Source organism: Corvus hawaiiensis, chromosome 5 (genome assembly GCF_020740725.1).
Source record: "Corvus hawaiiensis isolate bCorHaw1 chromosome 5, bCorHaw1.pri.cur, whole genome shotgun sequence".
Lineage (NCBI taxonomy): Eukaryota > Metazoa > Chordata > Aves > Passeriformes > Corvidae > Corvus > Corvus hawaiiensis.
The window spans coordinates 48034595-48060914 of NC_063217.1; the positions used below are offsets into that span (position 1 = coordinate 48034595).

At 39.0% G+C, this 26320-nt stretch overlaps 1 protein-coding gene across 11 annotated transcripts in view; it reads left to right on the forward strand.

Annotated features, from left to right (window-relative positions):
• Positions 1–2316: 2316 nt before the first annotated feature.
• FHIP1A (FHF complex subunit HOOK interacting protein 1A) overlaps positions 2317–26320 on the forward strand; it is an 81115-nt gene continuing 57111 nt past the window's right edge. For 3 of the 11 annotated variants that reach the window (XM_048303309.1, XM_048303308.1, XM_048303319.1), the window contains exons 1-2: positions 2670–2966; positions 16876–16993. The gene's annotated coding sequence lies outside the window, so the exon portion shown is untranslated. Of the gene's footprint in view, positions 2619–2669; positions 2967–16875; positions 16994–26320 lie in introns of those variants that run through there. The other 8 variants (XM_048303312.1, XM_048303311.1, XM_048303315.1 and 5 more) reach the window with 6 other exon arrangements.

Below are 26320 nucleotides of genomic sequence, written 5' to 3' on the forward strand. Positions count from 1 at the left end.
TCTTACACCTGGGTGAAGTATTTCTCAGTAGCTAAGAATGCCTTCAGAACAAAGAAGGTGAGTAGGAGGATTAGTGTGAGCTTGTGATAAGCCATCTTTACACTTCCATCTCATCTAACTCTGTGTGATAGAACAGCTTATCAAATGATTAAGAGATAGGGATGCAAAAGGACAGCTATCTTGGATTCGACCTAATTATCACAGCAAAAATAATTATAGAGTGCTTTTAAAATGCTTAGAGCAGCAATAGAAAGAAGTGAAACAGATTCTATCGGCATCCGTAACAGGCACTGCTTCAGAGGCTCACTCCTTAATGATCTGCTTATGATGAGAGGTTTCACACAAAGGGCATCTTTCATCTGTGTGCTGGCTGATGGTTCCTGTGCTTCTGAGACCAAACAATTTAAACAGAAGCGTCCTCTCACTTTCTCCTAAGTCCTCCAGACAATTTTACCAAATTCCTAAGCTGGCCCCTGCTCTGCCGTCCTAGACAGCAGCCAAATGCCATCCATCTCCGCACCCAGGCTCAACATCAGCACTTGGAAGCTGCTCCCTGAATTTATGTAAAGAAATACCAGATGGAACATTGGAAAACAGCTCTCCAAAGAGAGACATGCATGCTCAGACATCCAGGCAATAGATTCTGGATTCAGACTGTGAGGGGGATGATGTTAGTAGCTCTGCTGAGCACCGAGCACCTCTGCCATAGCATTTGCAATAAAGAATTATATGGCCTTAATATTTCATCTTGCAGTTCCAAAACCAATAAACAACAGCATGTGAGGGAGGAATTATAGTTTCTGGAAATGGCTGTACTCCCTGCTCCTTAAAGTTTAGATTTAGTTTCAATGTGTGCCAAGATATAGTACAAGAGCCAATGATTCTTCCAGTCTTCCTAAGTGGAGGAGTGGAGGAACCTCAGTTATGTTAGATCAGTTTTATTTCTTTGTGGGTTTTTAGAAGATGGTTTCATCCTGGGTTGGGAAATCTTAACTCTGGCATACCTAGGTGTGTGTTAGTTTGTGTGAGTCTAATTAGTTAGAAATCTCAGTAAATTACCCTTTAACTACATAGAGCTTTGGAAAGAATGCTTCCTGAGCTCAAACACAATGCCGTTACACTTGATAGATTATACTATACATTTCTTTAAATGAGCTGTAACCCTAATAGGCCAGCATCTATTCCTATTTTGAGTCTGTAGTGAAACCATAATCAAAACCCTAACAGTCTAATTAATTTATCTGAAGCCTTAAAAAAAAAAAAGAAAAGAAAGGAAACATAGTGGCATATTGAACTATGCTTAACTATTCACCACAGCAGTCTATCACAGTTACACTGAGGTATTTAAGAACTATATAGTATCACAGAATCACAGAAAATTTTGGGTTGGAAGAGACCTTAAAGATTATCCAGTTCTGACTCCTTGTCATGGCCATACACTAGACCAGGTTGATCAAAGCCACATCCAACCTAGCCTTGAACACTTCCAGGGATGGAACATCCAGAGCTTCTCAGAGCAGCCTGTTGCAGTGCCTTACCACCCTCTGAATATGGCATTTTCCCTAACACCTCATCTAAAGCTCTCTTCTTTTAGTTTAAAACCATTACCACTTGTCCTGTTACTATCTGCCCATACAAAAGGTTTTGAAGGTCTTCAGAGATGGAGACTCCCTGACCTCTGTTCCAGTGCCCTGCCACCCTCAACATAAAGAAGTTCTTCCTCATGTGGAGGTGGAACTTCTTGTGGTTTAGTTTATGGCCATTGCTCCTCGTCCTGTCACTGCACACCACTGAAAAGAGTCTGGCACCACCCCCTTGGCACGTGCCTTTGACACATTTATATGCATTAATGAGATTTCCCCCTAGTCTTCTGTTCTCTGGAATGAACAGGCCCAGCTTCTGCAGTCTCTCCGCATGAGAGATGCTCCCAAGTACTGGAAGGCCACAATAAGGTCTCCCCAGAGCTTTCTCTTCTCCAGGCTGAACAACCTCAGCTCTCTCAGCCTCTCTTCAGAGGAAAGGTGCTCCAGTCCACTGATCACCTTGCAGCTTGTATCATTAGGGAGCTACCTCTAATTTTCATTCGTAAGATCGGGATAGATTTAAAATGGTACTTTTGGCTTGCGGGTTTTCCATGTAGGAAGGCAGAGATGCCAGGAAGCTTTCTTAATTGCAGGCTCATCGTTTCTGAAGTCAGGGTCGATTCCCCGCACCGTCTCCCGGCGGGCGCCTGCCCGGCAGGGGCCGCCTTGGGCCAGGCCTCACCCGGCAGGTCGCCGCTCCTCCCTGCCGCTCTGACTCACAGCCCGGCCCCACTTACACAAACTCGGCGGCCGGTGCCGAGCTGGGGCCGCCCGCTGTAAGGGAGCGGGGGGAGCGTGGGGCAAGATGCCCGCCCTAAGGGGACGGAGCCTTCAGGGCGGGCGGGCGTGAGGGCGCTCCCGTCCGAGGGATTAACAGTGGCCCCGCTGTCCTGTCGCGGACGGCGATTCACCTGGGTGGCCACCGCCCTCCCTTTCCTTTCTTTCTTCCTTCCCGGAGCTGGTGGTTTCGGCAGAGAGGGAGTGGAGCCCGCCTGGCCCCTCCCCGGAGAAACTTTCCGCCGCCGCCCGCGCCAGGTAGGGTCTGATCGCCCCGGGGCGGGAGCTGTGAGGGCGCGGCGGTGGCTGGGACGGGCCCCGGACCGAGTTTCAGGGCTGTCGCGCCGCCTCTCGGCCTCATCGGCAGGCGGGGAGGGCTGTCAGGCCAGTGTCCCCCCCGGCCGAGCAGCTGCCGTCTGCCGCAGGGCTGCCGTGGGCAGTATATAGGTCAGTGGAAGTAATGCTCGCCTAATCCCCTTTATCTTTTTGGCTCGGCTTTTTTGCTGCTGCTTTGTAGGGCGACCCGTGGGCAGCTTTGGTCGCAAACTTCTGGGAGAGAGAGGACCCGGGCTTCGCGCAGGGCTGTATGAGCGGGCGAGTGCCGAGGTGAGAGCATGGGATACGCGCTTTTATTTTCCGGAAGCTTTTTTCCTCACAAGTGTGGCGCCTCACAGAGTGCCAGGTGTTCCTGCGTAGGGCTGTCACTCACGTGACCCTGTGCATGAGTGCTCAGTTTGGGTTCGGACTTCTGTTTTAACAGGTTAATTAACATTGATTATTGCTTTGTCGTTGCGTCACTCACCGAATCACTGGAGGCTGTTTTGGTATTTACTTTGGATGCCAAAGGAAAGTAGAGGTCTCGGCAACTTAGGGGCTCTGGTAACTGGAGAAGGCAGCGTGCCCTGACAAAGTGATTGCTATGCTGCTTTCTCTGGTTTTTGAGGAGCTGTTAGCAAGGTCATGTAAACCATTCTGTCACTCAAGGGTGTTGGTAACAACTCGGCATGCTTGAACTGCTCCATATGGACAAGTACATAGGTGCTGGCAGATGCCCACTGTCTGCTAGGACATTGTGCATAGGGCCAGCCTGCCAGTATAGGAGTTTGCCAGGTTGAGGCATATGTGGTCTCTTGTAACTGAGAAAGGCTAAGGCACACTTGACAGTATTTGGAGATTTCTGTTTTACTCTGATTTTTCTCTTCCCTGGCCTGTTTGATTGGTTTTCTGATTAGCATTAACATATCTCATACGATGGCGATAAGAAGAAAAAATGCGTAAAAATGATTGTGTAATTTTATATGCCACCCTATTACTTCTAATTGAACTGAATGTGACTTCAGAATCTGCCAGTGCCCTCTCTGCCTAGGTATTTTCTGTTGATCAGTGTGAAATTGATGCTGTGCAAGAGTTTATAGTTGCATTTTCCTTCAGTACAACAGTGTTTTTATTCTCTCTTATAGTAGTAAGAAGGATCTAGGGCCTCATCTTCTTAGCGGGAAAGCATTACGTTTTAATTTTGTTTTCGTTTTCAGAGAGAAGAGGAAGTGATAATAAAGCCTCTATTCAAAGAGATCTCTCATACACCAATAGGTAGTAGTGTTAGGTCATGCAGTACAGACCCGTGTTTCTGCCTTGTGCTGGTTTTATATCATAATTTCTAGAAGTAAACCTTTTAGAAAAAATGTTAATTGAAAGGGTTTGTAATACCTGAAGGAGTGACGTCAAATTAGGGTTTTCACATTATTTGTAGTGCTTTACTTCTGCTAGGGTGTGTGTGTACAAGAGTCCTCCTGATTTGAAACTAATTTAAGAATTAGGACCTAATGCTGTAATTTGTTTATTCCTCTCTGGCTCTGCTTTAATGAACATGGAAGGTCAAAGGGAGAAGGGAAAGACAGAAAAACTTACAATCTACAAGGTAAATTATAAATAACTGTAGAGGGTGAGATTGTACCAGTGAGATATTGATGTGTGATGGCACTTGGGAAACTTGTGGAACATCCAGATGCCTTTTCCTCTTATCTGTCTCAATCAAAACAAATGTTTGCAACTGACTTTTGCTAACAGCTGTTTTAGTCTGTTTATTGACCCATGGTGATTGACGATGTGTGCTTTGAAAAAGAAGTGAATCCTATCAGAATGATGAAAAATGTGTGGACAAAGCCCATGGAAGAAACTTAGCTTTATGTACACAGTTTCCTTTTTTTTTTTTCTTGAAACTTTAGTGTGTCTAAACGATATGGTGATGCTGGTAAAAACTGGATTGTCCTCTGTAAGGGTTTTGGCTTTGACTTGTTTTTCTTGTTTTATTTTTTTGGGGTTTTATTCCTCTAAATGGGTTACAAACATTCATAAAATCTGAAGCCAAGAGAACCAAAATTGGTGAAACTGCTGCTAATGTGATTTTATTTGATCCTGGCATGAGACTGAGTATTAGAAATCTATAGCTGTGTTTTCTCTTCAAAAAGATGCATTGATGCTTGTCAGGCTTAAGTCTTCAGATTTACAGACTCTCAAACTCTGAAGCATGTTTCTCTGTTAAACTGTACATTGAAGGATTATTGAGATTACTTTGATATACATCAGTTTAAGACTTCTTTTTAACAAAGAATTTATTCACAAGTGCTGCTGTTCCTCCCTTGAATAACTTAATTTATTATATATAAATGCTGCTTTTTGATGCCTGAAGATGGTTTCATTGCAAAAGACCTCCAAATTTTAATTAGTCTGATGGGAATCTTGTTTAGTTCTATAATGTTTGAGTAGCATACTTGACTTTTTGAGGATGCAGTTCTCCACATCGTGATCCGATGTTACTGTGAGCAGTAGTTTCCCTCAAACATGAGAGAGATATGTTCTCTCTCTCTCTCTTTCTCTCATGGCATATTTAGTGTAGTTGGTATGTTTGTGGTGTTTGTTATATGCTGCTGAGAACAAGGCTTTTTTGACCTCTTGTTCCAGTTATCATTTTTAGTAACAATTTTATAGCTATATTTTGGTTTACAGACACTTAAACTCTCAGACTCTTCTACTCAGACATGCTGGCTTGGCATTGTTACCTTACTTGTGGTCTCTTAGCCTAATGGGATAGATGAGTTTTATACTAAATAGCTGCAACCCCAACAAAACAGTCATATGCTGTATCCCCATATGAATAATTGCTAGGAAAGAGGGCAGTCAAGGAAGGCCGTTGACAAAATAGTGCTTTTTGTGACCTACTTTTGGGTGTGTTTCAGGTAATTCAGTACACAACAGCAGATGCCTGTACTTTTGGTATGTTATGGTTGCACTTTTAATGCTCTGATAGTATTGAGTAAAGACATACAGTCTTGGGGTGCTTCCAGAAGAGGCTACAAAGGTCTGCACTGGTTAAAAGTTTGGGCATGAGTTACTTAGAAATCCTGAATTTTTTTTCAGTCCTTTTTGCAATACAGCGTAGTGGCCAAATGAAGACTTGTAAGTGGATGCTGGTATGGCTGTTCTGTAAGAATGTCTGTGTCTTTAAAAACTCAGGCAAACAGCTTACAAGAAACAGTGCCATTTCCTGATCTGATTAATTTATTTGGAAAGTAGAACTAGGACTTCATTGTGTCATGGGTAGCAGGTCAGTTGGACCTGGATCGAGTTGGTGAGGCTGCACCTCAAGTCCTGGATCCAGTTCTGAGCCCCTCACTACAAGGACATTGTGGTTCTGGAACATGTCCAGAGAAGGACAGTGAAGCTGGTGAAAAGTTTAGAGAGTGAGTCCTGTGAGGAGTGGCTGAGGGATCTGGGGGTGTGTAGCCTGGAGAAGAGGCTCGGGGGAGACCTTACACTCTCTGCCAACTGCCGGAAAGGAGCTTGTAACCAGATGGGTGTTGGTCTCTTCTCCCAGGCAACCAGCGACAGAATCAGAGGAAATGGCCTCAAGCTGTGCCAGGGGAGGTTCGGGCTGGACATAGGAAGAATATCTTCACTGAAGAGGTGGTTAAGCATTAGCAGGGGCTGCCTAGGGAAGGGGTGGAGTCACCATCCCTGGGAGTGTTCAAGAAATGACTGGATGTGGCACTTGGTGCTATGGTTTAGTTGACATGGTGGTGTTCAGTCACAGGCTGGACTTGATGATCTTGAAGGTCTTTTCCAACCTTAATGATTCCGTGAATCTAATGAATTAAAAGAACAGTTTTGAATGCACTTCTGAATGTGTACAACAATAAGTGCTTCTGGCTTAATATCACTCCACTGTAATACATGTATACACATGCCAGTACATTTTAAAGTGTCAGCTTAACTGTGGAGGTGCTGTGATGATAACAAAGCATTCACCAGCTGAAGTTAGTGTTATGAACACCGCGGAGCTTTGGGAATGCATCTTCCCTTACTTTCGGTTGTAGGCATTGATCATAAGACTTCCTATTATTACAGGTAGGTATCTCTCAGTCAAGGACTCACTGATGGTATGATAAGAATGCTTTGCATGTTAAACCATGTGGCCAAAAAATTCTTGTCAAAGGTGATCCTGAAGGACATATCCAGGTCAGGCAATTCCATGTGGAATTGAAACAGGGCAAGTAAGATAAGAGCTGATAAGAGTGGTGATATAGGCTCAAGGCATGTGAAGACATAATCTATGAATGTGTTGCCTGTGATATCAAGTGGGATTACCTTTAATTAATGGGAAGATTTGGAAACATGACACAAGCATAGCTATCTGCATGCAGGAGGCCCAACATGTAGTTGGGACTTTGACTCAGATTATCTCTGAACCAAATGTAGCACCTTTTTCTAGCAGTAGGAGAATTTGCCCTGAAATTTATTCTGTTTCAAATGCTGGTGGCTTCCCATGGGTGGTGAGTTACTGGGAAATCAGTGACTTCTTTATCTTTTTTTTTTTTTCGTTTAAAAAAGGTCAAATTTTGATGCAATGCTGAATTGCCTACATGTACAGTAACTTTAGACCATGACAGTTAATTCTGGTCTAATCATAATGAGCATGGTGTTATCTACTTTTTGTGTGAGAACATACATAGCATGGCTAGATTAGCTCTAAAAGTATGAGGCAAATTCTTATCATGTAGTTTTTGCCATTTAGCTTTAGAAGCACAGTCAATTGTCTTCTCCCCTTGTACCTCTACTGTAGTCTCCAAGCATATGACAGACACTTTTTTTTATTATTTAAACATTTGCGTGCCTTAGAAGATCTTGTCCGTTGTTTTTTGTTTTTAAAGATGGGAAAGCTGTGTGGTAATAAAAATGTGCTAGATTCTTTGCATAAATTACTGAAAGGCAGTTGTGCCCATTATCATTCTGTTTCTAGCTCATTTTTGGAAGTTGCCTGTATTGTATATTGGTGAAGGGTAGGATTTCTTTCTGTGAAAATTTTTATGTAGAAAGACTATTCTCGCAATAGTGGAGTTTGCCTGGGGAACTGATCAAATGATGCCCTCGAAGTTGGAAGGATTTCCTAATGCATGTGAAAAAAATAAAATCTGTAAAGTATTGACAGTCCTTATATTCCAGTAAACCTTTAGATTGTAACTTAAATTTAGCTGTTGGCTAACAGTTGAAGAGTTAAACTGCTGAAGAATAAATCCCACTTGCATTCACAAAATTTTCTGTAAAACCTCAGATACTCTTGAGCAGGAGGGAAGAGAGTATTATACTTTTGAGTTAGTTTTATTAACAATTAGCAGTTAATATAATTGTAATAACTAAATTATTTTCAGATGTTTAGGTTTTTTACACACGAGTGAGAGTGCTGTGGTTAAAAAGTTGCTGTCGTGCAGCCAAGTCCAAAAAGTAGCATGGGTTTTTATTGAATTGCGTTAACTCATTTTGCTGTGGCAGGCTCCTGCCCTAACACAGCAAACCTGAGAGGGAGAGATAGTTTGGCTTTCTGCTTCATCACTGTACTGGCATTACATGAAGAGTAGTGCTTCTGTAAGCATGGGTACCTTAAACATATAGGGGAAGAAGGGAGCCTGAGAAGGGAGGTGTGCCTCTCATAATTGCAAGTTGAAGATGAAACATCAGTACACTGTTACACTGGACCCATGGCTCTTACTAAACAGAACTGTGCTGTTTCTTCCTTGCACGTTTGTGGCACTTTTACACTTCATTTGTGCCATAAATGTGTTTTAGTTCAGTGTTATAAATTCAATATTCATGTAAGGAAACCTATGGAGGTCAAAAGTTTATCTCCCCTTTTGAGGAACGCATTGATTTCCAATGCTAGACTTTGCAAGAAGTGCATGCCCCCAACCACAGCACAATATGGATTTGTTTTGCAGTGTGATCTCATCTGTTCCTCTCCGTGAATGGAATTAGAATTGTGCTGCTTTCTCTGCCTTGTGTGCCTGACCAAGGTACAGTGACAACAGGTGCTAAGCAGCCAAAAATTTTACAGCAAACCATAAAGATCTTCAGAAAAGTGTATGTTGCTCTTGCTGCTTTTTCTTTTGGCTCCGATGATGTTCTCAAATCACCCAAGTGTTCTTGGAATGCCTTTGGTATGGATTGGGAATACCAGTCATATTGGGACTCTGAGTTTCAAGGAAGTAGTGGATTTAGCTACTCTGTTACTTTGACATGGTCTTCTTTTTTTTTTTTTTTTCTTGGCCATTTTGCCATTCAGTACACGGAAGCAGAGAACACATAAGAACACAGTCAGCAATAGGTGTAACAGGATAATTTCCTTTCTGAATTGCTGACTTGCAGTAAGATTAATTATGCTTGCCTGCTTGGAGTGGTTTCAGGTAAACAGTTAAAAAGTTCTTTATCAGCTTCTTGAAACATATTCATAGGATGAGAAGCCTGTGAAGTGAGAGTATATTCTGAATGGGGGAAAAACATGGAGGGCGGAAACTGATTTGCCTTCACAATGATTCTGTTCTTAATATTTTGGTCCCACCAGTGTGAACAACACTGAAAGATATTTCCATAAACTGGCTGCCAGATAACACAGAGGTATTTATGGCTGTCAGTGATTGCATCTGCTTTCAGCATAGTTTGCTGGCATGATTTTTACAGGGGTGATGTTTGCCAGCAACAGCCCAGAGCTTATGGGTTCCTGACTTGCTAGTGTTGTTAAAGTGGAGCATACAGTAGTATTGAGATGTTTTTGCAAAATTTCATTTAGCTAGATCGGGCTAGGTTTGTTTTTCTTGGATATCAGTGGAATCCTTGGACTTGGAGAACTTTTTTTTCTTCTCACAAGAATCTTTATTGTTAGAAAAAATAAAATTAAATATTCAGAGAGCAACAACTAAGGTAGTTTAGCAAAGACTGCATTTATAATGCATGCTTATTGGAAACATATCTTTTGCTAGTAGTGTTTTTAGCAACTTAACACTATGTGTTAGTGACATAGAGTAAATCAGAAATATTAACCCAACATTAAGGATTTAGGGATAAAGGTCAAAGGAAGCGATAATGCTCTTTGTTAGATCAGCCTCTGTAGCTGAGGGAGTAGACAAAGTTTGGGCACACAGCCCTTGTTTCTCCTGACATTCAAATCAGCTTAGTTAAATCAACTGAATTATTTGACTTTTGGTGTCTGTCGAAGCTATCTGAACACTTTTCCAGGTATTAATGTTTCTTTTAGCCTTTACTTATAAGGAAAAATAAATTGTTAGCAGACTTTGGGGCTTGTATTTGCATGAACTTTTCCCATTAGCCTTCAGTGAAATTCAGCAGCATTTGAATTAATTTGTGTGCAGATACATCTTAAAAAGTTAAATGAATTAAAGGTGAATGACATGTTACCTGATTCATCCTCTTGATAATTTAAAATTCTAACATGATAGCAATACCTCCCATTTCACGTATGTTGTATTAGTTTAGGAAGTGAAAAACTATGCATGGCTTAAATTTAGTACTTCGTGTGCATTGCATCATTACCATAGCAGGTACATGGGTCACGATTCAGTAGGTGAAACATTACTGTTTGATTTTAAAGTAGCAGCAAGTGAGGGGGATAAAATTTTGTTGTATTGGCAGCAAGGCATATTCTGTTACTAGTGTACATTTGTTTTGCAAACATGTAAAGTAACAACAGTTCAGATTTAAAAGAGGCGTCAAGTCAACAGCAGCATTTCAGGACCACTTGGCATTAGGCTCGGTGGAAGGAGACAGTGTGATCTCATAAGTTATAATGTCAAAGTACATTCAAATATTCTGAGATAAAAATATTGTTTATTCAGGAACAGGAATATTGGAGTCTGTGGCATATATTAATGGCAGAAATTGAAACTATTCTTCCATAGAGGAAAATATGAAAAGTAGTGAAAGACTGGCTTGGCTGCTAGTGAGCTCTTCAGCATCAAACACAAGGAGGGAAAGGAGTTCCCAGCTGGACTGCCAAGGACAGGTGTGGAAATAAAGCACACACACATATAGTTAGAATGCAACATTCAGAATGGCCAACTCAGAATAATGAGAAATCATTATAGAAATATAAATTTAGTAAAAAGAAAGAGGAAGTTTGCTCCTGTTTGATGAGTGGAACTGTGGACAGATAATAAAAAGCAGGCTGAGGTCTTTTTTTGTTTGTTCACCTCAGCTCTAATAAAATATACTGGGACTTGGAGGTGAACATGATGTCCAAGGCAAGTGTTAAAACCTTAAGCTGGTGTGTGGAAAGAGTGAGTTTTAGAGCAGTTAGGTAAGTTTAAGTTTGAAGTGTTTAAAGAAACACTGTTGAAAGGGTAAGGGCTGGCTGATGTAATCCTTGAGCTGCTGCAGTTACTTAACTCATGGAGGGTATGTGTAACACTGTGCCACTGAGAAGAGCGATTGTAGTGTCTGTACAGGTGTCGGGGCAAGGGGCAAGTGGAAATGAGCAACTGTAGACCCAGTTGTTTATCTTTATTTGTTCTTGTATTTTTCTTGGGAATTAAACCCTCCCAAAGCAGTAGAAGATTACAAAGAAATAAGCAGTAGCCCATATGATTTTGTTTTTAAGATTAAGCCATTAGACTAATAGAATTTATTTTTCCAAAATGCTAACAGAAGAGGAGCTGTAGGTCTCTCTGGTAGAAACTCTATGATAGAAACTGTCAAAACTTCATTCTTCTTAAAGAATGTCTGGATGAATTGACTGTGGGCAAATGCTAAACTGCTTGAAAAACATTGTTTTCCCTAGAAATGGACTCATGAGATAGTGTGCTTTTTTAGGGGTGAGAGGCTTTTTTTAGATATATATATATGTATATGAAGGATTTATGTATTTGAGTGGACGACAAGAATAACAGAAGCCAGTATTGCTATAGAATTGTAAAATTAGAGAATATCATACCAAGATACTGTCACAAAATGATTGAATTCTGCTCTTAGAAAAGGTTTGGGTTATTTAGAATAGAGCTGGTTCTTAGGTTGGGACTGAAGTTTGTATTGCAAAACCCTGTAACACAGTTTCTTACTTCAAACACATCAAGGCTGCTTTAAAGTAATTTCTGCCTTCTGGTTGCTGGGAGCAATCGGAGAAGGCCACAAGGACCAAATGCTTCTCCCTGAGGCGTGCTTCAGTTAACCTTAAGGACCTTTCCAGTTCTTGTTGTGGGATCCTGTGTCTGCATCACATATGTGTAAATAGAATTATGTTCTGCAAGTTAAATGAAGTAATCTTCCCAGCCAATATTGTTGCAGTGTTGTATTTTGAAGCTGGAATTAATTAAAAAGTAATTAAAACAGAAAAAAAGAAAAAAAAAGGTAATTTGAGGTGATTTTTTTTATCCTTTGAGTGCACAATGGAGATGGTTACTGTGGTGCAGCATGATGTGTGAAATCCAGGGAGAGCACAGTACTGAGAATTCATTTTCTTGGTACCTCTACGCTTATATTTCAACTGACAAGGAGGATCCAGAAGATATCGAAACATTATGCTTCTTTCTCTGTTGTGGCTTTTTTTTTTTTTTTTTTTTTTTTTCACTTTCCATCTGCATGGAGTAGATGGGGGAGACTTGTAGCTTCCCAGTGCTGTGGCTGTTGAAAAGTACTCCCTGTTAGAGATAACAACATGAAAAAATGACTGTGAGCATGCCTATAGCCACACTGGCTCTGCAGGAGCAAATCCTAGAACAGGGAGTGCAAGGAATTGGGGTGTGAAGATCCTGGATTAGCTTTGAAAACAATTCTGTCATATTTGTATGGCGTTGCATCCAAGGCATTGGGGTTTTACTGCGTCCAGACCTGTGCTAGCCTGCTCTCTGCCGTGCAGACTTAATCAGCTTGTGCTAGTGAAAATTTGGAAAACTCTTTCATGTAATCTGCTGTATGTTGTAAACAACCCTCTGTTGTGCTGCCCTTGTAGCCTGTGTTTATTTGAGTACGCTAATTCTTTTTCTTTAATTAATTGTCCAGTAACAGCCCAGAACAGGAGGGGCTCTTCACTGCATGAGATTTCTTGTCCAAATGATAGGGATAAAAACAGTGACATTAAACAAAGGTTTTAATTTCAGTTGCATGTTACTGGGCAAAACTGTGTGTAGGCGAGGGAAAATAAAGATTTGCAGAAGTCCTGTGGTGTCAGGTGATCTTTAAATCAAAAGCAAATAGGCACATCTTTATGTGAAATTAGCAGTTTAGAAGATTTCTGCTTTATTATTCACCGAGGGAAATTTTCCAGGAGGTATCACCTCTATGATGTGTTTGTTATCTTAATTCATGCATGTATGAAACCGGAACGTACTTCTCTCTTAGTATTTTAAAGTCCATCTGCTGTTTTGAATGGCATCTATTGCTACTGGGAGTGTTTGTATTGATTCATATATCTGTGGACTGTGGTTTCTAGGATTATTTTCTTGGGCTTTCACGTGAAGGGGAAAGATAAGGAAAGCAATTTGAATTTCCCAAACCACAAAGCTATGCATCTTTCATAGTATCTAGCCTGGGTAGTGGTGTAGGTTAAGATGCATGGGATGTGATACAGTCTCTAAGGACAACTTTCATCTCAAATAAAATGCAGTATAACCCTGAGCTCAAAATTAATTGTGTTAAAAAAAAAAAAAAAGAGGGGAGAGAGAGAGAGAATGTACAAATCATTGAAAAGGGTTTTGCTGTTCTGAGAATGTCCTGGTAGCCTGCCTGTTAAAAGAAAGTTCGACAGTCTTCTCTGTGGTGGCCTGAAGAAACATTGAAAACTGCTGTGTGTTATGATTTGATGATCTCAAGATACAAAGTACAGCATCTTAATTCATGAAGGGTACTGATAAGAATTGATTATGGTCTAAAGCTTTTTGATATACATGCCTTGCCACACCCATTTTAGGACAGAATTTCAGGCTATCCAAGCAATGTGAGCTGAGATATATATTTTTTCTTATATTCCTATAATTATCAATCATACGATTCATACGAATAGTGTGATCCAAAAAATACTATATAAAATTCATAATCACATGAGACAGAGAATATTAGATAAAATATAATGTTTTCATATCTGGTTCAAAGTTTTTGAGCAGTTTTTCTACCATTTCAAATTTTCCTTACCTGTCTCAATTTTCAGAAATGAGAAGGCAGAACCTTTTTTTATTTTCTCTCTCTCTCTCTGTTCCCCTCCTTACCATCCAGGATACAGATTGCAGATGTGTATTATTTTTTACATGGTGCCTATGTTGCCTGCTTTTAAAAAGCTGTGTATTTGATGCAAAAGCAGAATATTTGCTCTTCCGAGAATCTTACATAAGGCAAGACTGTGCTTGGCAGTAATGGTTTGTCAGTGCCTAGAAAGAGATTCCAGTGTCAATGCTCTCTGGAGATAAGGATGTATTATTTCCTATCTGGCAATACTGAACTGGTGATACTGTGTGATTAATATGACTCTCCTGGGCCACAACTACAGGAAGCTCTCTGTTCAATTATCACTATGCTTCTTTAATTTAATTACAGCTTTAAAAATAATATTTAAAAAGATGATTCAAAATTGGAACTTGCTAAATTATTCAAGTTTTTGTTCTTTCCTGTACTAGACTGAGTCTTCTTTTGCACTCTAACCTAAGGGGTGTCTGTGTGGGTTTTAGGGGTTTTTTCCAAATTATTTGGGAAACTAAACACACTTAGGTTCTGGAAATTTTCTGTAGCTTGGTGCTAAGGTTTCAGATTCAGAATTTTTTACATATTTTTGATCAGGGAATTGTTCCATGTTCTGAATGCCTTCTCTCTAAAACCTGCACATTAACTGCATATCATAGAGAAATCTTTTGTAGACTGCAAAAGAACTTTGTAGCCTACAAAAGAACAGACCTTTGTGATTTTCTTTACTGCCTCAGTAGTAGTGACAAAGATTCAGTGAGTCAGTCTTGCAGGACTTTGAAGCTGAAACACTGAATAAGTTTGGATAATATGGCACCACTGTGTAATTTTTTATTAAGCATTTATTTGAAAACATGCACTAGCCGTGTCAGAAATGGGATTGTTCCTCATGTGACTGTTCTTCATTGGCTCTGGTTTCAGTCTCTTATACCAGTTTTCAATTTCAGGCTTGTGGTTCTAGATAAAAGATTATTTTTAGATGGAAGCAGGCTGGAATTTTTAAACCAAATGTGCTGAGAGGTTTTTCTCTCCCCCCATGCCCCCTTAATTCTGTTCACTTGAAGCCCCTCCATAGATGCTTATTGCATAGTCCTTTCCCACATCTGCTGAAAAGAATGATTTCTAGAGAGGCTGTGGGTTACATTTAGTGCTGGACTTTAGTTTTGACTCTGGGTAGGGGCAATTTCTCTTCTAAATTTTTTTTTCCCTGTTCCTCTTTTCTGTTCCCTCTGATGGATTATTTCATGTGTAGTAAAAGGAAATAAAAATACCAGGCAACTTGCAAACCTCAAAGAGGAGTACATCATTTAGACTATACCTGTTTTGTTATGCGTATGACAGTAGTTTTTAAGCTGTGCTGCAAATTAAAGAGGATAATCCAAGGGAGAAAATAATTGTTTAAGCTAAAGGACAGTCTGGTCAAGAACATAATTATAGGCTCCACTTGAAAATTTACCCAGATAAATGATACAGCAAAACAAATATAGAGAGACTGTGTTTAACAAATGAAACTTGTTATTTTTATGACCAGATGTGATGGATGTATGAAACAGACAGGAGAGAAGTTAGTATTAATTACAAATTATGAAGAAATCTCCTTCCTTTAGGGCCCTCACTTGCAATTATTTTGAGTAATAAGAAAATATATTAAAAATAGCATGGTTTAGTGAGGTAGAATTCTGTGAACAGTATTTTACTACAAGAAACATTTTAGAGATGATCTGGAGGATAGCTTGACCCTGTTATCCTTTCACTTGGAAATTGGCTAATTTTTAGGACAACCTCTTTGTTTTAATAGAGGGGGAAATTACGCTAAAAGTCTCCTATGAAATTTCTAGTTGCATCTGTGGAGGAACCTGATATAATCATTCCTAAAATTCAGGAGCATGAAATGACAAGGGACCTGTGGGGTCATCTAGTCTAGCATGTACCAAAACCATGTTATATTTGCAATATAAAAACAGTGTCTTCCCATAAGCCCTTAATTTTTGGCTGTTTTGTTCATGCTCCCCTGACGGGAAAGCTGAGAACCTTTAAGAACCTGTTATAAACTATGAGTTCTTGGTCAAAAACTATGTTTATATAAAAAATTACTTTTTCCCTTGCTGTATATACTTTTTTAACTTTTGCAGGATTCCTTTCAGCATAATGAAAACTTTCAGAGTTTTACCTCCCTGCTTATAAGACACAAAAAAATAACAGCCTCTTTATTTTGAATTAATTTGTGTAGTCTGGAGGAATTTCTGTCAGACAGGTTAGCAGGATGTCTGTGAAATCAATTTTGAATGCTAAGCACTGTGTAAATGAGTAGACACCCTTTTCATTCTTGCATTTTTTTGTATGTGTGCAGCCTTGTTACATGTCAAATATAAATTTAATATAAACTACTTCAGTGTTGACAGAAAGGTGTGGGTTTCTCCTTCTCCCTTGCATGTGTTTAGCTTGTTTAACAAGATGCTGTTATGATGCATTTCTTTTCTGAAGAGTGAGTTTTGTAATCAGCTTTTTGGCAGCATAGCCTGCTTTAATATTCGGTGTAATACCACTTTTTTCTGCTTCTGTGTTTTGTTTTTCCTCAGAGGTTACTTTTTAGCCAGAACAGTTTCTTAATTGCTTCAGACTTATTCAGTGTGTTATGCATGAGTGTTTTTGGGTTGCAGCGTGGATGCAAGTGTTTTTGAGTTGCAGCAGTGAACAGAAGGCAGCAGTGAAGGCAAATATAGATTGCTTCTGCAGTGGTGTGGGCTCTTAGCTGATGATGCCCTTTGATGTTTTCAAGGGCTTCTCAGTAAGGTATTGGTGAAAGGCCTGGAGGCTCTGAGCTTGTCTGTGTGGACGTGTCTCGTGCTGTGAAATATGCTGTGTTACTGCTTCTCCTGAGTATTTGAGATTTTATCAGCTTGTTCTCTTTAAGATGGAGGTTTTTCCTTCTCGGTTCTTAAACTGCCAGATTTCTGTTAATAGAGAATGATAATTTTCTACTTTCTCTGCCTTTCCTTGTCTGTAGTGGAAAGCTGAATGCTGCTGAAAGCTGAAGAAACTTTTAAGTCTAGATTTTTGACCAAATGGAAGAGCTGCCAGAGCCGATTTTTCCTTGCTGACCTGTTGACATGCTTTAATTGCAGGTAAGATAAGAGTGTGTGTGTGTAATAGGTAGTTCAGAACAGAAGTCTCTTTGCTGAGCCATGAGCTTTCTATTTAGAGTGCTGGGTGTCACAATCAGTTTTTGTGGTACAAACACCCATCCTATGAAGAGTAAGCTTGAGACTTCGGTCTTACTTCAGTTGCCTGATGGAGTCTCCAGTAGCACTCAGCTGCCTTTAGACACCGTGGGCTCTGGAGCATCCTTGTCAGTGTTTCGTGTTTCAATTCTGTTTGTGTTCACACCTGTACAGTGTAACTATTGTGTAATACTCCTGTGGCAACCACAGTAATTGCTTACATGTGACATGAATATACAGCAGTTATCAAAGGTGCTTTAGCTGTCTTTCAGTGCCCCATAACTTCTGGAGAACAAAAAATGTATTGTGACCTATATACCCTGTAAATCAGAGGCAGGCTACCAGTAGCACATTGATGAGAATCCGACAGCCTGTACAGCAGGATTTTCTCAAGTTGGCAAGACTCCTCTTCTTTTTTGTTTGTTGCAGAATATCTCCAAATTGTTTGGCTTATGGGATATGAAATAATTGAAATGCTTGTCATCTGAAGAATGTATGTTTTCTTTCTTTTCTCCTGACTCTTAAGAGGTACAATGTAGGATAGAAAAAGAGTTGAAGTAGGAAACACTTGTATTCTCTATCTGATATTAAGACTTGAGCACAGAAACTTTAGAAAACCTTTTACAACAAAAGCTGAATAAGGGCTAGAAGTCCTAGCCTTTGGCTTGTCATTGGATCATCTTCCTTCATCTTACTCTGCATTGAAACTAGTTAGCTGACAGATGAAATTGCAGATAAGTCTTTTCCCCAGCCTGATCTACAAGCATGAATATAATTTGGTTCTTGATGCAACGTCGTACATGTGCTTTGTTTTATTAGATGTTTTACAACGTGAAAAGGGATGAACACTTATGAGTCACCTCCCCAAGAGATGCTTATTCTCAGTTTGCAAAAGGGGCTGATGAAAGAGCATGAAAGGGGGGTGTGGTTTTCATAGCCTGAATGTTTCATAGAAGAGTTGGCATCATTTGGGGAGGAGATGTGGGTGTTAATTGCAGGACTGTCATAAGGAAGTTGTGTACAGAAGAGAAGCCCAAGCTAGCTAGGGAGGGAGCCTGATGTGTGGGTGTGAAATGAGACTGGGATTAGTGCAGACAGGCTTGAAATCAACAGGAAACCTGACAGTGTGTTTGGTTTCCCAAGTTGTGTTTGTTGTATCACGTAGAGCATTTATACCAATCAAACAACATTAGAAAGGGGAAGAAATATGAAATGATACTTCATAATAACCACTAGTTCCTGGTTTTTATATACCCAGGTGTTCTTTCAAATTGATTAGAAAGAATACAAATAGCTGGTAGATTATAATTAAATATTAACTGTCTGGTAAACTCTTGTGCTTTGTTGTTTTTGAACCACCAAACTCTTGCTTTATGAAAATGAACACTATCTTTCAGCAGTTTGTTGCAATTCTTGATGCTGATGGGAGACTGTTTTGTGAAGTGGGAAGCAAGGATATTATTCTTCTCATAATAACCTGCACTGCTCTGTAAAGATTAGGGAGGCGCCTGGTTTCTCTGTAATAGTTTGTACAAGTTCCCAAAGTATCATATCAAAGTATCTTTAGGAAAATGAGGGGCTATACATAGGCTGATGCTTGACAAGTTAAGTATTCAGTATATTATTGATTCCACTATCAGAATGAATCCATTGGCAACTCTGACAGTGTTGCAATCCTGTTTTATTAAATGCAGATCATTCAAATGTTTCTGAATATCAAGCCTTGTCTAAAAGCTCAGCTAGCAGGGTGTTTGTCTGGAAGAACTACATATTCCCAAGACTAATGGCACCTTATCCAAAATTTATTGAGTATAAGCTTTTACATGTACTGACCCTACAGCTAATCCATGATTCTGTGGCTGTATGGAAGCAGCTTTGGTTGCCAAAGTGACTGTTTGTCACTCAGTTGCTGTAGGTAAGAGTTCTTCAGATGGTTTGTAGAAATAGAATTTAATATCTTGCACAATGAAGAGAATTCTATTTCTTTCTCCAAAGAGAAAACAAAAGAACAATTGTTAATTTAAACTAGAGTCTGGTCTTACTCTTTATTTCTAGCAGTGTAAAGCTTTCACTTGGCTGTTTCTTCTTTCCCTGACTTAAAATCTAGTTATGCTAATGGAAAGGCAGTACAGTCACCAATGGTAGGACATGACATGAACCAACACAATGATGTGAAGTCTTTCTTTAGTTCTCATTTCTTCCTAATCCGTGTTTGTGTAACTCCTCAATTTTACTAATGTGTTTGAATTCCTATTGGTTTAGCTAACAGCAGTAATGAAAAAAACCCCCTAATTCCTTAACATAAAAGCTTTAGTATCTAGTCTAAGATTGTTAAGTCTCTGTGATTATCAACTCTAGTCCCAACTGTTCTTAAATCCTGAGTGGTTTTTGTTGGAAAATATTAATGCATCGGGAGCAAATATGTTCCCATAAATTTTAGTTTTCAATTAAACTTTTCTGCATAAGGCTTTAATATATTCAGGTTGGAATGTTAGAATGACCAAAGACACAAAGTGAAAAAACTCCATTAGTTTATGTGCAGTATCTTAGGATCGTGTTTCCTTTCAGCTGTATTCTTTTTGAGTTGTGGTGTTGGGGTTTTTTTGTTTATTTGTGGTTTTTTTTGTTGTTGGTTTTTTTTTCCTGGTGTCAGTTTGTAGAGTTTTGAGTTTGTTCTCATTAAAAAAATTACAAAAATTATGAAGACTCAGACTTGTGAGGAGAAAAATGTCTTTTTCATTCAGCAGTGAGTTTGATATTAGGAGCAAGCCAGTAAAAGCTTGATTACTGACAGTTATCTGAAATGAATATTATAGAGCATGATCCCGTTTTACTGATGTAAGTAATTTTTAAACTGCCTTGAGTTTCACAAAATGTTAATAGAAAATAGCTATTACATTATTTTACTCTTTCATAGGATTCCTTGGGCTAGTTACAGGCTACTTTGCATGGCCTTCTTGAGGAACCAGTGATGTTCTATAAATAATTCAAATGGTTCTGATTTCTAATCTTTCATCACTATACACTAGCATACAAATTTGCTCTCCCTGTGATGCTGAGGGAGAGATCTGTAAAGGACACATCCACCTGTCAGTTCACAGAATATAAAGATGTATATGTGGCTTTCATAATGCATAAGACATTTTTTCTTTCTCAGCTCAAGATAAACAAGGAAAAAACTCATGTATGTATCACACAATGTGAGCTATTCATTGTTAAGTTTCAGGGTAAGTCATAAAGAATGTTTTGTCCAACCATCTTGATTTACTTGTCATTGCTTGTGTCTTGAGTTTAATTAGGTAAGTTCATATTTTGCCCTGAAGAACTAAGCACAGTGCAGGGAAGTTAGCAGTGTGTAATGGTGGATAGAGGCCACTGGCATGAGGAGATAGAAAAGTACAACTGGTTTTCTGATCATAGTGACAACAGTTTTTCTTAACTTTGGTCTTGTGGAAATAAACATGGTAAGTAGGTATTGTTTCAAAATTGGCTACACCTTAGTACTAAATCAGTGTAAATTGTCCTTGGTAGCAGCCCTATAAAACCTAAGGGAATTTGTAACCATTCTGAATAAAGGATATTTGGTTAATGTGATGTTAGAAATTCAGAGATTTTATGATAGACATAAAGAAACCACAAAAAGAAAACCAGGAAAAAACTGATTATGTTTTTCATAATAAAACTGACTATTATCAACATAGCAGTTTTATGTTTTATTTGGAGGAAAAGCCCACCATTGTGGTTACAGCTATCTTAGAAGGAAAAAGATTCATGCCAAATAAGATTGTAGAACAAAATCTCGAAGGATCAAATTTTCAATTGACACGTTTTCCTGTGCATCATTGTTCTTTAGATCCTGATATTTTTTAAAACAAAGAGGGTTTTCAGGTAAAGCTAGTGTCAGTTAGTTAAATGGTTTTAGAGTGTGCATTATTATTTCAAAATATAAACTTAGAAGAAATGAAAGAGAAGAAGAGTAAGATACGCTGTTAATATATAGGCCTGCAAGAACAGATTGAATTGGAAGGCTAAATGTTCATTAGATTTTGATTTTGGTTTTGCAGCGCTAGAATCCGTTGGGTTGAATAGAAACATATCATAGAAACCTCTCTGTAGCTGTTTTCAGACAAGCTTCTTGTTCATCAGACAAGCTTCTTGTTCATCAGACAAGCAATGGAGATGTTTGATATGTTTGTTGTATATGGAGCAGTGGGGATCACTGAGGGTTTTGAAGTTGAGCTGTCCTCACAGTAGGAGTTGATGGGAGAGAAGGGGGCAGGAGAATATGTGCGTAGTCCCAGCATATGGTAGTGTCCTTGGCCACCTGCAGTCCATGGTCTTATTTAGTAGTCTTTCAATTCTATAAATTCAGTGGGTTTTGTCTTTTTCTTTCAAAATTGTTTTAAAAATCATCAGTGCTTTTGGTAACTCTTATGGCCTGTAACAATGAGTTCTGTAATTTGTCACAAATTGTCACTTGAGCAGGAACAGAGATGGGAAGAAGAGCTATCCAGAGGAGGGAGAATGCAAGATCCAAGTTCCGGGTGTCTAAATTGTGTATCACATACTAATTTTAATTTTTTTAAGGACTCTGTGTATTGTATGTTTCAGAGCTATGAAGGTATATTGTCATTCAATTTTCTGATTAATCGGAATTTTTTAAAACTCTGGTTTGCTACAAATAGAACTGGATTAATGAAAAATTAATTGCATCTACTGCAAGTGTACTGTTGGGCTTTTTAAAGCATTGTTTGTGGCCTTTGTTTCATATAAAGTTCAATGTTCTGAAATGCACATTGAATATTTCTATTGTAAGTCTTTTAAAACAAGGATTTGTACACTGTAAGTATAACATTATTAAAAAGAAATTTTGGATAAACCTTTTTGCTACCCAGATTAGATTAATGAGATTTTCTGGCAGTGCTTGAGGTTTAAAGTGAAGAAATGGGCTGGGAGTAAAGTAATTTATTCCATTGCCACACACATGCTCAAGTTTGCAAAATGCAAGATAAGCAGAATACTTGTTTCATCTACTTTGTGGCTCTATTAACGGAAATAAACTGTAGCTTATCTTAACCAACAAAAGGTGGAAGTGATTATTTAAATATAATGCATGCCTGATATAATGCATATAATGCATTGCTTACTGAAACTAGCATGTAGTTTGCAATATGATTTATTGTAGTATTCTTTTTATGTCCATGCAGTTTGAAAGCTTCCCCTTTCTTCCAGTAAAGTGCTGCAGTGCATTTTATACACAAGCTGTTCTGTTGTAGGCTGTTTCCACATATTGCAAAGGTGTGTAGCTAACTGCTAGTCTCATTTGAAGATTTTTTTTTTGAAGCTTGCACAGAAACTGCTTTATGAAACACATGGGATTTTTGCCTCTCTCCTAGTAGGAACGTAATATGCAAGAGGAAGGGAAAATCTCTCGCTGTATTCTAGATGTGGCACAGAGTCAGTGTGTGACAATATGTGAATGTCTTTGCTTGAATCTTTTGCTAAAGGGACTAACCTACTACAGAAGGAGGCTAACCTGAAATGATATTGAAACTTTGACCGAGAGTCGGTATTCTTCTAGATAAAATTCCTGTAACTCCTTGACTTGATTGGCACTACTCTGGGATTTACTTTACCAACATCAATATTTTGTTCCAATGAAGAGCTGTTGGTGTTAGTCAGTTTAATCACTGTATCAATTGAAATCTGAGAGCTTTCTGAAGAAGTTTGGGATCCTTCAGATATAAAAAGGCGTACTAGAAACTAACTTGGTGTAAGTACCACTTAATATTGATTCTGTTCAACAGCATTTTTTTCACTTTATAGTTGTTGTTCACTTAATAGCTGCCCAGTTATACTGGGAAGACATGTAACATCATTAAAAAAAAACCCCTACCCCGCAACTCTATCTCAGGATGTTGCTATTTAATCAGTTTTGCTGATTTTTTTTGCATCCTAATGGGCTTTGCTTGAGTTGAGAGTTTGTTCTCTCTGTGTTGAAATTACATTGATGATCTCTAAAATGTTGTGGATTATCAAGTGACCTATGCAAAATATGCTTTCTACACTCTGGCAGCTGAGTATTACTGTTGTAGGATGTGCTGGAGAGAGGAACCTTCATTTCAGCCTCGTGATATAATTGCTCAGGTACACCCTTGAGCAACCAGTTGCAACGGAAAAAATGAATCTTTTGAAGAGGCTTTGGTAATGAAGTTTTTACAGTGAATTCAGTAACCTTAACATTTAAGTTGCAGTGCAGTCATTAAAGATCTAATTACTTATCTTCTAATTTCAAAAACAGACTCGTAAAACACTCTGACTATAATGTCATTCTGTGGGTGATTCTAGTGAGTAAGTAGGCTATAATATGATACTGGGCAAAAAGTGTGTGGACTAATAGTTCACTGCTTTGGAAATGTCATAGTATCGTCAGTGAATGCAAGAGAACATTAAAAAGCTGGAGCCTCATCAATTTATGAAGGATTATAAATTATGATAACAGATAAGGGGGACTTGATAACCAAGGAAATCTTTCAGTTCCAAGTCCTAATGAAGGTCATGACACAGGGAAAATCTTTCAAAAGCCAAAGTAATTGAAGTATTTATCTTCTGAAAACAACTTAGAAACTTCAGCATAACTTTTTGCAATTTATGGATGGCAAGACAGAAACTTTATTTTGCTGGGATTAAGGAAGTAATGGTAGGCATCATCCCAGGAGCAAGTCAGAAAAGTATTATGCCTTAGAGGGACAACTTACTTTCCTGTTCCTCTCCTTATTTTAAGACTGCAATATTATCGGTCTGTTTTCCTTTTCAAAACTGTGTCACCTCTACACCAAAGTGCATTTTAAGGTGGGAACTAGTCTATTTACTGGTGCCGTAGTAGATGCATTTTGGAATTGATTCCCTCCGTGCCAAGAATCTTTGAGGGTGGGATAGAATAGATGAGAAGTTGCTGTCTCCATGGTTATTTTTCTTTTTGGCCAGGTAGGGAGAGGCACAGTCCTACTTTTAGCTGTGTGAGATGCAAGATGATCTGCTGGCCTCCAAGGGTCGTGCTTAGCTTGGAATTGGCTAAATGCAGAATTGAAGGTTTAATTTTGGAGAAATAAAACAGTAGAGCAATCTTTGAGAAACCAGATGACTTTCAATTCCAGAGGAAGGATGCGAAAAGTTTACTCTAGAAAAATAATGATTTTTTTATTAATTTATTTGCAAAAAGAGATTAATCTCTGGAAATGTTTTCCCTAGTGGTCATATTCAGTATACCTAATGAATTTTTGTCCAGTTCTGCAAGTGTTTCATATAGTATTTCTTTACATCTCTTTTATCAGTTTGTGTCCCTTACCAGAGGTACAGTGGCTGCTAGGGCAGAGAATATTGTTCTTACATTAGTCAGTTCAGAATTAGGTGAGACCTGGAATCTGGTGTTTCTGGTGATATTTTGAACATGTTTGCTGCTGGTAAGTTTGAATTATTCTAAGATTATTGCTGAAGAACTAACACAGCATTAATTACTGTCTCTAAATCTTCAGAATCTGGCTTGTTGACTCTAAATATGCAGTTATGGTAATAAAAATCAGGGAATAATTCTAGGAGCAGCGGAGCTGATGGAGTCTCTGTCCAGGGTGGACGCTGCACAGCCTTCCCAGGCTCTGTTCCCAGTTTGCAGTGACATGGGCTTACTCCCTTCTGTTTTACTCTTCCTAGAGCTGCTGCTGAACTGACTTGCTTGTGAACTGAGCAGTAAGTACTGTGTAAGTGTGCCAGGGATGTGGGACATGGGATAGGACCTCGTTCCTGTGGGAGCCGTGAACTGTTCTGCTCCTTCACCGCATCTTTTGGAGCAATGCTTTTAGTAAAAAACCTATCAGGGATTCTCTAGGTAACTGTTTTGTCCTAGAAGGATACAACTGAAACGAAGATGAATTGCTAATCTTTGGGTATTAAAATTCATAGCCTAGAAAGCTTTGTTGCATCTTAAACTTTAAGACCATGCAACTGCATTCTGTTTTCCTTTTATTGGTGTAAATCTACCTTCATTTCACTGAAAGTCAGCCTAGCATGTAGCTGGAAAGAAAAATTCAGGCTATTTAATGAGATGCAGTTGAAGAAATCCAGTGAGACAAACTAAGATGAATGAACATGTGGGAAGCAACTACAGTCAAAGTGAATCATATCTTGCATTTTAAGAAATACAAACTAGTAGGAGGGTAGGAATAAAGGGCTTGCAGCGAGTAAGCCAGTTGCCTAGAGCTGGGTATCTAACAATAGTTAATGTGGGAGATGAAGTTACTGTCCCATTGCATTGCTTTCCTAAAAGAAATGAGGTAAAACTGGTCTGGCACTTTTGAAAGGCAATACAGCAGCTGAATCAGTATTGTGAATGAGCCTGTTCAGAACTTGTGGCTTTTCCTGAAACCCTTCCTGAGTGTGGCGGGGGGAACAAAACAAAAAAACCCTCAACCAAATGATAAAAAACCACCTCAAACAAACAAAAAGCAAAACCAAACCAAAACCAAAAAATCTGGAGCAGTTACTTATTCTCTTTTATGAATACTTTGGTTTTTCCTATTATTATGGAAATTTTTTTAGTGTTTGCATGATTATCTTACAAATATGTACTCCAGAAAAACATCTGAACTGTTATAGGGCAGTGTGTCTTATATCTGTATCTTCTAAAATGCAAAGTGGGGAGGTCATGTAGGTGCAGTTTTCAGATGTATGTGTTGTTCTTTTTGTATTGCCTAGCATGTTACTAATAGTAAGACAACGTGCTCTGTCATCATGTTTCATTTACCATGTCACTATTAGCTTCCACAGAAGTTCTTAAGTATTCTGAAACAATATGGGCTTTGAATCTAATTGAGACAAGCCTGGTGCTGGATACTTTTGGAGGACATAGATCCCATTCCCCTTCTCCTATCAAGTTAGAGAATTTGTGTTGGGTGATACTTTTTTACATCTTACATTTTAAACCTGTATGGTATATTATCTTAGTTGAGCCTCTTAACAAAATTCTCTGTAGTAGCATACAAAAGCCGTAAGCATCTCATGATGTAGAATAATTGTCTTTAAATTATCTATAGGGGATTTGTTGGAACAACTGATCCCTGCAAGTGGGATTCCCACTTACGTTCATCAGGAGTGAGAAGATGCCACCATCTTCCCTCCCCTCAGCATGCTTGCAGCCTGAGCAGAGAATGCAAAGATAGGGTCTTACTTGTGGAA